Source organism: Montipora capricornis, chromosome 10 (genome assembly GCF_036669925.1).
Source record: "Montipora capricornis isolate CH-2021 chromosome 10, ASM3666992v2, whole genome shotgun sequence".
In the NCBI taxonomy this organism is placed as follows: domain Eukaryota; kingdom Metazoa; phylum Cnidaria; class Anthozoa; order Scleractinia; family Acroporidae; genus Montipora; species Montipora capricornis.
Genome location: NC_090892.1, coordinates 27,093,388 through 27,109,325, shown reverse-complemented (window position 1 = coordinate 27,109,325; position 15,938 = coordinate 27,093,388). Strand labels below are relative to the sequence as shown.

Here is a 15,938-nt window from a genome sequence, read left to right as displayed (position 1 = left end):
ATTCCGGACGGTCGGCCAAAACTCGTGATCTGATTGGCTGTTGAAACGCTGGAAGTGAAAATGCCATCGTGATTGCGCGGAGCTCTCGCGAAGTCCTCGAGACTAATCCGCCATAAGTGTACGAAAAAATCTGCTGCCTTTTGTTCTTACAATGCCGTGGACGGTGCAACTTGATTTTATTTGTATAAATGGAGATATGCCATCTGAAACATCTCATAACTTGTCCAGAATCGGGTTTGAATCTCTGGAACGAGTGAAATTAGCGATTCCGTTGTCGAGCTCTGTGGCCATGGGGTTGAAAGTACTTTGGCACAAACGTCTATGATGTTGTGAAAGCTAACTAGCAGGTTCCCAGTTTCAAATGGCAATGAGAGCCGATGCATATTGGTTTCCTGGATGAGACAAGGGACATATATATCAACAGGAGGAGATGCTGATAAAATCGCAAGTTACACGAATGCATGTTTTGAATATCTGTGTATCAAACGGCGCGCTTTATTTATTTACTGTACATGACACGGTTTGTTTGCACACTTCATAATATTTCCAGTTGATTTAACTTTAAACTCGCACTCCAGAAACTAAAATGGCATGTTTCCAGAGAGATCAATTGTACAACAATAAAATAAACTTTGCGAGTCCATCTTACTGTCCGTACTCCATCAAAAAATTAACAGCCAAACTTATCATGATTTTACTGCGCGCAATTCTAGAAATACACTGCAACTGAAGATATTACCCGAAAAAATCACCAAAGAAACCTTCATGGGCAAATACGTTAAAGGAATAATGTATTTCTCTTTTGCCAAACCGTCCAACGACAAAATGCTAGGTTATCTCAATTACAAATTAAGATGTCAAGCTTAAAAGATTGCATATTCAGTGAAGTTCGGAGGGAGAATTACACCGGCCTTTGCCGCAATATAGTCGTCGAAAACATTCCCCATGCTTTAAATGTGTTTTTCTCAAATTAAAGCCAACGGTAACTTTCGAATTCGTTTACAATATTCCTCCCACGGTAATTAACTCTGGTCAAAACAAAATTGCGTGAATCTGCCGTCCACGCGTGTATTGGTGTAATGGAAGTAAATTTGATTGGCCGATGAAGGACATGTCAATCAATCAAAAAAAGTAGGCGGAAGGAATTTCGAAGAGGAATTTGGTCAGGCTCTATTTTTCGTTTCGACACTAAATACCACGAGAAACTAAAATAGATCCTGATCGCAGGTTACCCTGAGCGGGACTCGAACTCACGTCTCCCTGATTACTAAGCCACTACACCATCAAGGATACCACGCTGGAAACGCAGCAGATTAATGGTGTGACTTAGCGGCGTGGGGATCGTTGCCAGCGTCGTAGCGTAGTGGCCGCTTCGCATGCCCGACTAGTAATCCGTTTTTCAGATGAATGTCACTTGTAAATTACTTTCTTTAAAATTACCCTCATAAGTAATGCAGCGTTAGGACACCTGCACCCGACAAAATGTCAAATAATGAAGACTTATATAACAAGTCTTCATTATTAGACAGTTTGTCGGGTGAAGGTGGCTTCAGGCTGCAATAATTGGGGTGTACAGATGACGACCAGAACGATTTTACTCATTTCTTGCCTTATATTCCAGGTTTGTGCTTCCCTTTTCTTCACATAACTCAAGCTTTTATTCGGCATTAATGCGAGATCTCCACCTGTAATACATGTTTTCGCCTAGTAACACAAGATCTCGACTTTTAACAAGCGACTTCCACTTATAAATAAAGGCTTCTTAAAACAATTTGAAGTAAAAACTAATGGTAAAAGGACACGACGTTTCGGCCAAACTTCGGTCATTATCACGCTAAAAGTGAAGATAAAATTTTATGGTTACGGAACAGGTTTGTGGGTGCGTTGCGGAAAACCATCCTCACGTGCGCCTAATTTTACAAAAGTGCCTAAACCTGTACATCTTTTTAAAGCTTACAGAACCAAAAATGACGTGGAAATGTTTTTAAGTGGTGAAATTGAATATAAAAATGTACTGTGATCAGTAAATGCAAAACGAAACAATTTTTATAAATGCGGCAAACTTGTGTCGGATTTTGGCCTTACGAGGTAAACAATGACTGCATAACACTTAGCAGATGTTTCCCTTCAAAAGGGTGTCGGCTTTAGCTTATTTGTATATAATTCCTAGTGCTAAGTCAGTCCAAGAAATGTATGTCCCTGAACTTTGAATTATACATGTAGTAACTTTTTTTTGAAAGCTGATCTAACGATTCCCCGATTGTTTTGCGCAGCGCACCCGCGAACCTGTTCCGTAACCTTAACATAACAAAGAAATAAAAGTATATAAAATATGAAAATGTAAAAGAAGGGTGTTTAAAAAAAATGCAAGAATAACATAACTAAAATTGATTAAAAACTTTTGCACGAATTGAGTCTGACTGTACATTGAGACTTGGCCTCATCACATTCTTATGTGCCCAATGATCTTAACAAGAATTTTACGATCTTAAAAAAGTGCAAGAACAAGTTTGAATTTCCCATTTATGAAATGTTTTTGAATAATGAACTGAGACCAAGTCTCAATATAAAGTCACATTCAATTCGTGCAAAAGGTTTTAATCTTTTTAAACTATGTTATTCTTGCATGCTTTTTAACACCCTTTTTTTACATTTTCATACTTTATATACTTCTACTCCTTTGTTTTATATTTATACCTATGCTAAAAATTTTATCTTCACTTGGGACAACTGAAAAATCCTGTCATGGACCTACTATTTGGACAAAGGTGATGTGAGAATCACTTTGTTTGCCCATTTTTATGAATATTACAGAAATCATAAAATTTTTTTTAGAAGTTTATATGGTTTTGGGGAGCGCAGCCCCAAATTAGAGACGTCTGTATGGATTTTTAACTAATAGTATGTTTTAAAGTCCGTAATTTGGTCTCTTTTCGACCTAAAAGCATCAAACTTTGACAGATGGCCAGTCTCAATGTTATCTTTCATGTGATTGTGTCAATTTATCGATTGGTTTAAATTTGAAACTCGCCCCAGTTTCCTGGGCAATTCAGGAATGGCCTATCACTTTCACAAAAGGACAAAAAAATTCCAGCCTTCATAGTTTCCAAAAAAAAAAAAATCCGGGAAAACGCGAATGCGTGTGTTTCACCAAAACTATCTGAAAACCATTATTCTCGAAATGTTCTTGAATAAAGTCAAATGACTTTCAAGGTCGGTTCTCTCAAGCATCTTCGACTATAAGGTAAGGCACGTCGATTGGCCTTTCAAGGAGCGCTTTCCATTTAAAAGGTAAAGCCTGTGAGAATTTTTAACCAAATGGAACAGTAAAAATTTTCGACAATCAAAAGGCAACCTATGATTGGTCAAAAAATTTGATAAAAGTTCTCACTTAATGCAGAGCACGGTTCTTCCATCATGAAGCCAATGGTTCAACGACAAACCGGTCATTTCTATGAAAACGAGGAAAGAGGAATACGTCCATGTGAAGTCATTCGTTTTTTCCCAAAAAATTAGAAAAAGCATTTGTTGGCCGGAACGACTGGTTTTTCAATTCAAAGGAAAACACCAAGAATTCCAGATTTGACTTTGACTTTCACGCGACGAACTAGGCCCTTCCTGTCAGGAACTACGTCCAATACTCTTCCTAGTGCGAATTGCGATCGGAATATTCAGTAGCCACGAGCACTACATCACCAATGACTATATTTATTCCCGGACACAGCCATTTTTGTCTGCTTTTGAAGAAGAGGCAAATACTCTTTCGACCATCTTTTCTAGAAGATAACTGCTAGATATTGAACTTGTTTCCATGTTAGTCGTGATAGAAGACTTTCTTTACGGAAAAGCCCAGGTTGCATTAGAGACAGTACGAAGCAGAAGCAGATGGTTTAGCTTAAGATGTTCTGGATCTTGTGAATCACTGGACTTTTGTGATCGGACGGCCAACCATGATGCTCTCCCGACTATAAACCGTCTTGAGGCCGACAGAAGCAAGTCGGTGTCCAGCTGTGTGCGGCTTCCGATACGCACAGCTCTAATGGAAAGATAGGTGGAAATCAACGATATCATTTCCTTCCGTCCACGCCGTACTTGAAAGTAACCAAAGTAATCAAAGTCGACTGAAGTAAATCGGCCATCATCTGCTCAAAAACAGTACTTTAACGACGCCGGCAATTCACGCTATTTGACATTACCCTCTTGACTGTTGAGCCGGCCTGCGGTGACAATCCAGAAACGTTCACGGAGAAGAATTGGCACTTATTCTTCGCCAGAGTGCCCAGAGATCTAGTGATAGTATTCAATTATCAGGTGGTAAACGTGATGATTCTTCGGCAGAAACACCTGGTGCTTGGAATCAAATAGACTTGATGCAAGACTTATTTTCACATCAGCACACGAAAGGCCATGGATCATAACTGGATTCAATTTTCTTGAATAAAATAATGTTGCTTGACGCACTTTAAAATGTCTTATTCCACCACTTTCATTTCCTCGACGGGGTTTTGCTGTTTCAAAGTGGTTAAGGTGGATTTCATCGGCTTGTTGGCTTTGATAGTGTTTAAAATACTTAGACGATAACGAAGAAACCAAGACACAAACTTCTTCGGGTGATACCACGAGAACGTCGTCTGGAAATTCTCTTCCAAAGGACAAAAGGGCTGTGCCACCGACGTCGCAATGACTATAGCACTCATTTCAACTTCTGGGTCCTTATCCGGAATGCTGACCAGCGGTTTTGATCTACATGGTCAGAATTCTTTCGGCATCGAGAGAAAATCCGGTCCCTTTATCCAGAGTAGTTATATGGGCCACTTCAGATCCATTTTGACAAGTAGTCATCAAATGACGCCATCAATCAAAAAGATAAAAGAAGGGGGCGTGCATAAATTAAGGGCAAGTTGGAGCATGACGCAACGCGGTGTAACCCAAAGAGACACCTGTAACGACAAGTGCATCCCATAAATTAGGGTTAGGCTAATTGATGCAAATCACGTACGTACACGAAGGTTTTTAGCTGGAGAAGGGGGCGTGCAAAAATTTGGGCTAAGTTTGAACACGTATCCCTAACTGCAAAACACGTGCAAATTTCGGTGTAGGAAAATTTATTAGGCGCGCGCGTGTGTGGCGCATAAAATAGTACTGTGTGTGCATATCATTTTGGCGGCATGTGGTGGTTGGAGAAAGAGAGCTCCGTCCGGCACAGCAATGAAACAGTAAAGATCAATTGAGTAGCTCAATAAATTGATAATATGGGAAAAAGAAACCAATCACAAACAGACAAGATGACCTCACCACAAACCAATCAGAAACAGCCAAAATGACCTCATCGAAAACCAATGAAAACACGTCAACATGAAAGTTTTAGCGGACAAACGTTCGAAATATTCCAAACCAAACGAGCTCTGTCTTTTTTTGCAATGTTTTAAGCCGGCTACGCTTCCTTGACTGTCACAGAAGCGCTATTGTTTTCCATCTAAAGCGATAATTCTTTACAAGAGTTTACGATTTTATTTGCATAACGTTCGATTCGTTTTCAATCAAGCATAGCATACACTACCAAACTTTTGTGAGAAAAGGGGCAGCAATGGTTCTAAAATTTCGAATCACTACGGACCATTTTAAACGAGAGTTAATCTAGTTCAAAGTTTTCTTAATTTGGATTTCGAGAACGCTCCGTATGAAAGAAAACGTGAATTGCAAACCTCCAGCTTGGATCTTTCGACTTTGTAAAATGTTCCGTCTTCCGTTAGCAGGACTTCTGGTCTTTATGTTCCACAGACTTAACGTCGAGGACTTTGAGCAAGCTCCGTTTTTTTCTCCGCTAGCAACAGAGGCACCTTTTCGGAGTCTAGTGCGCCAGCTCAGTCACCGCGCTGTACGATCTTACACACGCAAAGCTCTATTTCTGTTTGGCTTTAAGTTTGTTTTGTATATAACGACCTTACACAAATCCATGATTGGTTTTTTTGTTTTTAGTCAAGTTGGAGTCAGCTTTTTCTGTGATGCAGATAAGCAAAGAAACAGACCGTGCATTTCAAATGCTTTATTGAATCAAACAAAACCATCTTATTACAGGCTGATCGTTTCGGCGCAAATTACTTTACGTAATATTCAACTAATATTCCTGCCGCTATGGATGACCTTAGCAGATAAGAACGTGTTTGCTATATTTGCGAGAAATATATAGAAGCACGAGTGAAGGTTTGGGAGAAAAAGAAAACAACACACATGAGATGATCCGGTCCATCATATTTTCAGGCTGTTTATTCTGTTTATTGTATTTTAACTTCATTTTGTTTCAATAGGATTTCTTTCATGGCGCTGAAGGAGGCCTTAACTGTAAGTTAATTAATCCACTAGAGTTTAACGTCTTTTTTTGTTTGTTTCTTTCTTTTTTAAAATTTAGGCATAAAGAGAGTGACGATATAAAACAACAAGAAACTTTATGTCAGTTATTCAGAGGTCACATAGGTTTTCGAAATATTTATTGGTATCTCTCACATCTCAGCACTCCATCTATATCTGATATTTTAGGAGGACTGTGTGCTCCAGTTACTACAGTTGAATATCTCTTTTATTGACTTTCATTTCGAATGCCAGGATTTATTTTCTAAAGTTGACGATGGGTATGCCATGATTCCTCCTGCTCCTTTTTTTCTACCCCTTTTGTACATTTGATATCCCAGTGATATGAGTTTGTAAAAATTTTAAGAAGAGTCGATTTTTGCCTCTAATAATATGATTACCCGAGATTTTAATCAATACTAAATAATCTTAATTCGTCGGATTTTTCAGTATTACGGTTGATGTTCAGATGAAACCTACATGATTTGGATTGTTCGACTTTTCTGGAAGATCGCGTTCATCAAATTTTACAAAGCCCGTAATCAATGCCAAAGTTAACTAGTCGTGTTCCATAGATAATCAGTGGATGCGAGGAAAATATTCCGAGCAACACCATCCATGGTTGGGCTTTTTTGGAGCAGGCAAAGCTCTCGAGAAATCATTCCACCACACCTAATCTGAAACGGCACATTACATTCCATACTTCTTTCACCTCGATAATTACGAAGAATTTATTCTCTCGCAAACCTGGCAAATATGTAAAATGTTTCCTCGAGCATTGCTTTCTCAAAGAGAATTCACGACTATACCTTTGCATTTCAGGGGATGATGTAACCTGGAAGTTGATTCAAAATTCGGATAAAGAGATAATCTTGTCACAAAATGACCCTTCAAGCGAAAAGTAAAACCAATATGACGGTTATGTTTGTAGCGGGATGCGAGTAAATAAACTTTCCTCTCTGTTTGTGACATCTCTAAAACAAACGGTGCCCCTTGTTACAAGAGCTGCATTGCTTCGAATTCAATTAACCATGCGTGCTCCAAAATAAGAAGTAGAGGCACAACGCGCGTGACGGAGGAACAACTAGACAAAAGCCGACAACCATTTTGCTCTAATCTTTGCAATTCGCACACCAAAAATACATTGAGAATATTGGTTTAATGGTCGGTAAGCGACTCAACATACATTCAAATGGTATTACAATAACAACAATTAAAAATTGCACCGTAACCAGGATGAGACATGTTGTGAATCTGAAAGACGTTCTCTGGTTAAAAATTGGTTAAAAATTATAAGCTTTCGGCTATCTATCTATAGCCTTTAACGAATGAAATATAAAAAGCACGAATTAAAAATAGATTAATTAGATTCACAACATGTCTCATCCTGGTTACGGTGCAATTTTTAAACGTATTCGCCAAGTGGCTGGGTCGGAAGCCCTAAAATTAGCGCGGACTATGGAAAAAACAACTTACAAACTCGAAGCTCACCATCGCCATCTTCAATTTACGCACAAAGCATTGGAAAACCATTGGACTCCGAAGTCTTTGAGATTTAAACCACCTGGCAACCATCCGATGTTCAAAAACATTATGGAACGGGCTAGCAAACATTGTATGCGAGCACGAATCTCTATTTGTCACAACAGAATCCGAGTTTTGAAAAGAACGCTCGAAGAATCCAAACAGCAATTATCGACCTTAGTCACCGATGACATCTCTTCCACGCTTCTACAATATTTGATTAAGAGATCGCAATCAGTCCGCAACAACATTGAAGCGAGACACGAGAACAAGTTTACAAATTTAAGGATGGAAGCAAAAAATGACAGCTCTAATACGATCGACAGAAAGAACTGGGTGATCAATTTATCACACAAACCTCTCTCTACGGCAGAACGTTCTCTACTTGAGAAAGGCCCCAAGTTCGCCCCAACACCACGAAACATCCCTGTTAAAGACATTGTCTCTGAGGTTGAAGCCGCCATTTCCCGCCTCCCCGATGACTCGAAGGACGCCATACGAACCACTACGGCTTCTTTACTCCATAGAGCTCGAATTCCACCACATAAAAATATCACGAAAGCTGAACAAAAAGCTCTAAAGGACTTAAAAAATGATCCTGAACGTGTGATAACAAAAGCTGACAAAGGGAACTGTTTCGTTGTTTTAGACAGATCCGACTATGACACCAAGATGGAAGCTCTACTTAGTGACCCGGACACTTATCAACAAGTCTACAAGTCGCCATCCACCAAAATTGAAAGAGAACTGAACAGCAAGCTCCTCGCTCTAAAAAGAGAAAATAAGATTGACGAAGCTACTTATCGCAAACTTCATTCCACAGATGGTTCTCTACCTGCCATTCGTGGCTCTATTAAACACCATAAACCTGGCTGCCCTCTTCGACCAATCGTTTCATGTATCGGCTCCGCCCTTTATAACACATCCAAGTTTCTATCAGATATCCTTTCTCCGATACAGAACCTTAATGGTTATTCTGTCCTCAACTCCTCCCAGTTCGCGAAACAAGTAGCTAACATCGAAATCTTGGATGACGAAGTCATGGTGTCATTTGTCGTGGTGTCCCTTTTCAATGCTATCCAAGTGATTAAATCTTGAGTTTATATCGTCAATAAATTGAACTGTGACAACACACTACAGACCAGAACAAACCTCTCTACCGACGACATCATCTCTCTCCTTGACTTCACTCTTTCAAACAACTATTTTGTCTACAATAATCGCACATATAAGCAGATTCATGGTTGTGCCATGGGCAGCCCTGTTAGCCCTATCGTCGCTAACCTCTGTATGGAAGTGATAGAAGAGTCAGCCATCAGCTCCGCCACTGTTCCGCCAAGGATTTGGAAACGATACGTTGACGACAGCTTTGTTGTCATCAAGAAAGCTGCTGTCCATTCCTTCCACGACACCTTAAACGCTGTCGACCCTAAGATCACATTTACCGTTGAAGAAGAGAACAATGGACAAATTGCCTTCCTTGACACCTTAGTGTCAAGAAAAAATGGTGTTGCTGTCATTGACGTTTATCGAAAACCAACCCACACTGATAGATATCTAGACTTCTCCTCACATCATGAGAGAAAACACAAAATCAGCACGGCCTCCACCTTGTTATTCCGTGCGTCTAATCTCCCAAGCACTAACGAAGGAAAATCACGCGAGACCAACTATGTCACAGATGCACTAAAAGCCAATGGCTACCCGTCCTCAGTCATCTCTTATACCTCCAAAAATAGAAAGAAGCCACCATCACCAACTGTACCATCACCAGAAGAATTGGTAGCAATGTTCTTTAGTTGGGTTGACCCACAGAATACACCCCATGGATTTGCGTGCCTTCCATATATTAGCGGCTTGACAGAGCCCCTCATGAGATTATTACGCAAACATCAAATTCGAGTCGTCACCAAACCACTTAAAACCCTTCAGCAAGAATTCCCATCCCCAAAAACAAGACAGCCCTTGGACCAACAATGCAATGTTGTTTACAAAATTCCGTGCTCGGACTGTCCGTGGAGTTACATTGGCGAAACTGGAAGATCCTTTTTAACGCGGAAAAAAGAACATCAAAGAAACCTAAAAAATTTCGCGAAAGGGTCAAACATTGCCAGCCATGCATGGAAGAATGACCACTCTATTGACTTTAATAATGCATGCGTGATTGACAAAGGCAACTACCGTGTTAGAAAAACCTTGGAATCCTGGCATACCGCTAAAACTGTTAACGCGGACAATAATTCTAAACCGTTACCGAGACAATACTCTATTTTATTGTAATTTTTTCTAGATCATTCTTATTCATATTTTAGTTCTCACCCGCATCGAATTTTTACACCCCTTTTCGTATATATTTTAATTCGTGCTTTTTATATTTCATTCGTTAAAGGCTATAGATAGATAGCCGAAAGCTTATAATTTTTAACCAATTTTTAACCAGAGAACGTCTTTCAGATTCACAATAACAACAATATTCCTACTGAGAAGACTGAAAAGCTGTTGCTGGTAAAATCCATTCTCAGGTTGAATCCGTTTTTACCTAGGTTAAATTGGTGATCCTCATTTTATGTAGGTTGAATACGCACTCAGATAAATTGAAGAAACCTTTTTTGGAGCCTAAATTAAGCCTAGAGAAAAATTAAGGTCAAATTAGGATTAGTTTTGATTATTATATAAAAATTAGGAATATCAATTGACTCATTATACCAAAGTAAATAATAAAAGAACTGTTTGGAGCATGTTCGTCATTGTAGTGTAGTGGTGATGACACAGGATTATATACCTGTAGGGTGCGAGACTAAATGGATTAGTGTATTAATACAGAAGCCGATAATATGATACGAAACATTATTTTAAAAGAAGATGTGTTGAGACGTGTTGAAGATAGAGCTTGAGGGAAGGTATAGGTATTTTCAGTCCTTTTTGGGGCTTGATTGTTGCTTTAAAATTATTGAGGTAGAGTGCATATTCATCTTAGACAAAATGAGGATCACCAATTTAACCTAAGTAAAAACGGATTCAACCTGAAAACAGATTTTACCGACAACACAGCAACATCATACATTACGTTTTATGCATCGCTAACAATGCAATTCCAGAGAGGTGCCAGGGAGGCCAGAAAAAAACCCCTCGTAGGACGAAAACTGGACTGGGCCAAGTCACGTTCTCTTCAGCCCAAGGGAAAGAAGAAAGACAATTAAATATTCAAACAATGAGAGACTTGAAGAACCAAGAAGTGTATTAGTCAGTTTTTAATCAAAGCCGAGAAATGCATTTTAACAAATATTGTTATGTAGCTGAGTTTTTCCCCTAGCAGCGGGCGCTCTCATTGGTTACTTCGAGGTCACACGACATCTAACAATAAAACTGTTTCCCGCCAAAAGTTTCTGAGCGGGGCAACAGTGCAAAATCTATGACGTCAGAAGGAAAAAGTGCACTGTTACCCGCGAATGTTGACCGACGACTGCCGTTGCTGTTGCCGTTGCACGTTTTTCTTTTATGCGCCTCGGGGAAACATTGAGATTCTCGGAGAACAAAATGAACTGTTTCCCTCGGGACCAGTCATTAAGTGTTTAAAATAATCTCAAATCCAATTTAAAAAAAAGGCATATTTCCTGGAAGACAGTAATACCGGAAATTGGAGATGGCCACCTTTTTAAAATCAATTTAAGGAAGTGTCTATTTTTCTTAATAACTGATTCCTAGACTGAAAAAAATGATACGAAAAAGGATAGGTGTGAGAGCAAAAGGTCAATATATGTTTCATATTTTCTATGGTTACAGGCGTTTCACTTATAAATTGTACCTGTCCTGTGTTCTTTAAGGCGAGTTGTATTTGACTAATGTTCTACTTGAAAATTTTTTGTATGACTAACAGCAAGCAGTGATCGGTTTGTCCTCTGCTAGAGCTAAGGGCGAAAAATAACATGAGCGGCAAACATGACTGTTAAACAATTGTGGTCTTTAAAATGTTATTAGTTTTTTAGCGTCAAATTTCTCCCAGACTTTCCGCTCCTTTTTTGCTCTAGCATACTAAATGTTGATGATACTTATCTTGTGGAAAACATTTCTGATCAGACGGGCTTTTGTAGCATCGTGAATTCAAATGGTGCGGATGTATTTAAAGGGAATGGCTCTAGTAAACGAAGAACTTAAGGGTTATTCACACGAAATGTTATGCATATATAAAGTTTCATATATTTCAAGAGAAGGGAATGAAATGAAAGTTGGAAAGATCATCGCAGTTCTAGTAAATGAGCAACTTTATCATTTGCGATGGAAACCATGCCGAAAAAATCCAGGTTCGAGCATTCAACCCCCAAGATGAACTTCGTAAGTCGTTCCCTTTTCCAGGTGTCATAACATGTGATGATTCTTAATTCGTTTAGGGAGTTGGGAAACACATGAAACAACGAAGAGCTAACCTTCATTAAAACCGCAGGGCTGATTATTTAAAATCAAATTATTCTGTCAAGATAAATGGGATCTGAGGTGAAAACCATTAGCACCAATCCACTGACTGAGACTAATTCTCAAACGCTGAAAATGCACCGTACATAACTTTCGCCTGTTGTCAAGCTTAGCAAACCTTCAGAGTTAATTTTGCCGTTACTTTTATGAGGTTAATGATGGCGTTTCCTTGGTGCTAAAATGTATCATGTGGGCAACAAAATCTTGAAATCGATAGGAATAATTCTTAAAGCAAGATTGTTATTTATCGACAAACTCAGGTTCTTTGAGTCTAGGACTAATGACATTTTATCCCTACCTCTCATACTGAAATATAGTTTGGGCCTCAACCTAAGGTAATTTTGCATAAAAGAGTGCTGAGAATCCTACATTTTTTCATTCGTATGTTCATACTGATCGCAATATTTAATAATCTTGGTATGTTAAATATGTATGATATTGGGAGGAGTGGGCTTGGTGCAATTGATCTTGCTTGATTTCTTGTGATTTGACTTACAGTCTAGTCTCCCATCAGTTAAGTAGAGTGCTAGTGCTTTTGACTTTCATAAAGTTATTAATAATAATAATAATAATAATAATAATAATAATAATAATATTGTTGTTATTATCATTATTATTATTATTATTATATTAAGCAGTAAGAACGTCTGTATGCCATATACAATAAAAGCAACACGAGGCGCCGCAGCGTAGCCCATGAGCTAATCAGTGAATAAAATAGAAACGAAATCTAACGTTATAACTAAAGACTAACATCATCATTACAAAACCTATTAAAACCGGTAGTGTATATATGTATGAGATTGTCCTTTTCAGAGTTCGCCTATAAGTTAAATTACCACTTTAAAAGTGCGCGCAATATTTAGAGTTCCTGAGAGACACCCCTTGTGCATCTTCTTGAGCACACCTTTAGCTTTGCTGCCTACTAGCTTCTGTAGAGTGACATCCAAATCCTAGGACCATCCCCCGAGTACATCTAAGATGATTTTGCACTGGTTGATCTCGTACCCTGGGTATCTCTGCTTCAATTCCCATCTGAGTGGCGCATACTTCATGGTCTTCTCAGAAGTCGTCTTGTCGCGGTTGCTGACACAGGGGCGGCTCATCTCCAAGGCTATCACTTGCTTATCTCTTTTATTAACGATCTTAGCGTCTACTCTATTTGCTCTGAGCTCTTGGTACTCTCCATATACCGGAACATCCCAATACGCCTGTACCTCTGCTGTTTCATAGACTGACTGTGGCTTGATATGTAAATACCACGGGGGTACAGTGTCTATCAGGCCCAAGTCAAAGATGATCTCAAAGAACAGGACCTTCAAGACGGCGTCATCTCTTGCAAGGTACTTGGTTTGTGCAAGCGCAGTATTAGTTACGCATGTTTCTGTAATGCTGTCAATGATGTTTACGATGAAATCGTCCACTACAGGAGGAATATATTCAATGTTCCATCGGGCCGCGCAGGGAAGAGTTTCATTGAAGAATTAACCTTCTGGATTAAGCAATTTAATTCAGACTCTGACTTGAACTCGGTTGCTCTTAAAGCATTCATGGTGCTCCCAACTTTGATCTTGCAAAAACCATCTGCTACTTCCAAAAGCAAGGAGCATAGCGAAGCAATAGAGCGTCGATTAGCACTCTGGAAACAAGGGGATCTTAATTTGCTGCTTAAAGAAGTGAGGTTTTTTCAAGGGAAATTTGTGAATTCCAAGAAACCTAGAAAGGTTGAAGACATATCCAAAGTCTTCTCAAAGCTGGTCCTGCAAGGAAAATTGACAGCGGCAATGAAACTCCTAGATAACGAGAGCTCGTCCGGTCTGCTCGACCTATCGCCAGATGTCCTGCAAGGGCTACAGGACAAGCACCCAGAGGCAGCTGATATCGCAGAGGAGTGTTTGTTACACGGCCCAATTGATTATATTCTGCCAAATACGTATGACCTCATAGACGAAGAATCGATCTACAACTCAGCAAGTAAAACCAAGGGCTCAGCCGGACCATCTGGAATGGACGCAGAGCTGTATAAGAGAATCCTGTGCTCTAAGAACTTTAAGACCGAGGGTAAAATTCTGAGAGAAGAGTTATCCGTTTTCACAAGAAATCTGCTAAGGAAATTGTACCACCCATCCTTACTTGAAGCGTTTACGTCCTGCAGGCTTATCCCGCTCGGTAAGAACCCGGGAATCAGACCAATTGGCGTTGGAGAGGTATTAAGGAGAATAGTGGGGAAAACGGTTAGCGGTTTCTTAAAGGTGGAAATAAAAGAAGTGGCAGGTCCCCTACAAGTCTGTGCTGGTCATAGCGCAGGAGTGGAGGCTGCGATCCACGCAATGAGTCAAGTGTTTGTTGAAGAAGGAACAGATGGAATATTGTTAATTGATGCTAGTAACGCTTTTAACTAAATGAATAGGTCAGTGGCTTTACACAATATCCCGATCATGCGCAAAGAAATGGCGCTCTATGTTATTAACACGTATAGAAGCCCGTCTAGACTGTTTATCCGCGGGGGAGGTGAAATACTTTCTCGAGAAGGCACCACACAAGGAGATCCGCTAGCGATGCCATGGTACGCACTTAATACATCTATAATGATTCAGAAATTGAGGGACCACTGCTTATTGGTTTAACAGGTGTGGCTTGCACACGACTCAGCTGGAGGAGGGAGTATTGTGCAGTTGTATAACTGGTACAAGCATTTGAGTAAGGAAGGACAAAAGTTTGGATACTTTGTGAATGGGTCAAAGAGCTGGCTTATTGTGAAGTCTGGGGAACTTGCAAAGGAAGCAAAGAGGGTGTTTGGAGAGGAAGTCAACGTAACGACTGAAGGTCAGCGCCATCTGGGAGCAGTTATTGCGTCGCAAGAATACAAAGATCAGTATTGTGAGGAGAAGGTTTGTGCATGGAAAGAGGAAATCGAACGTCTCTCTGAAATAGCGAAGAGCCAGCCTCATGCGGTGTACATTGCTTTCACAAAAGGCTGCAAGTCGAAGTTCACCTACTTCATGTGCTCGATAGGATCATTCGAAGATTATGTCGACCCAACCCAGGAGGTGATTGAGGATTTACTACTTCCAACTTTGTTCGGTCAATAAGAGACTCTCCCTAACGAAGTGCGCAGACTTGCTACCTTAGCAACGGGTCAAGGGGGTCTAGGCATTCCTGATCTGAGATCCGAGGCACCGCAGCAGTTTGCTGCCTCGAGACTATTAACCACCCCGCACGTAGATTCTATTACATCACAGAGTTCCATCATGGTGCCAGGAGAAAGATCTATGGAGGAGCTAAAGAGGCATCAACAATCACTTAAGAGAGCAAGTGCCAAATAGAAAATGGATAGCATCGATTCAAGCCTCTGCCCAGACCTGCTGCGACTGGTCAATCGAGAGACAAGGGCGCAAGTTCTTGGCTGAATGCGATGCCCCTCGCAGACCAGGGTTTAGCCCTGAACAAGCAAGAGTTCAGAGACTCGCTACGCTTGCGTTATCACCTTATGACCAGCCCTTAGTCGATCTACCACGTCATTGCATATGTGGGGCTAAATTCACCGTTGGCCACGCCCTCTCTTGTAAAAAAAGGGGGGGGGGGGGTTGTAGCGC

General features: G+C 40.1%; 1 long non-coding RNA gene across 1 annotated transcript in view; it reads left to right on the top strand.

Moving 5' to 3' along the window:
• The first annotated feature begins 1,557 nt into the window (after positions 1-1,557).
• LOC138021922 (uncharacterized) overlaps positions 1,558-15,938 on the top strand; it is a 24,227-nt gene continuing 9,846 nt past the window's right edge. Inside the window, exons 1-2 of the long non-coding RNA XR_011126479.1 lie at positions 1,558-1,621; positions 6,309-6,342. This is a non-coding gene — a long non-coding RNA (uncharacterized lncRNA). The remainder of the gene's footprint in view (positions 1,622-6,308; positions 6,343-15,938) is intronic.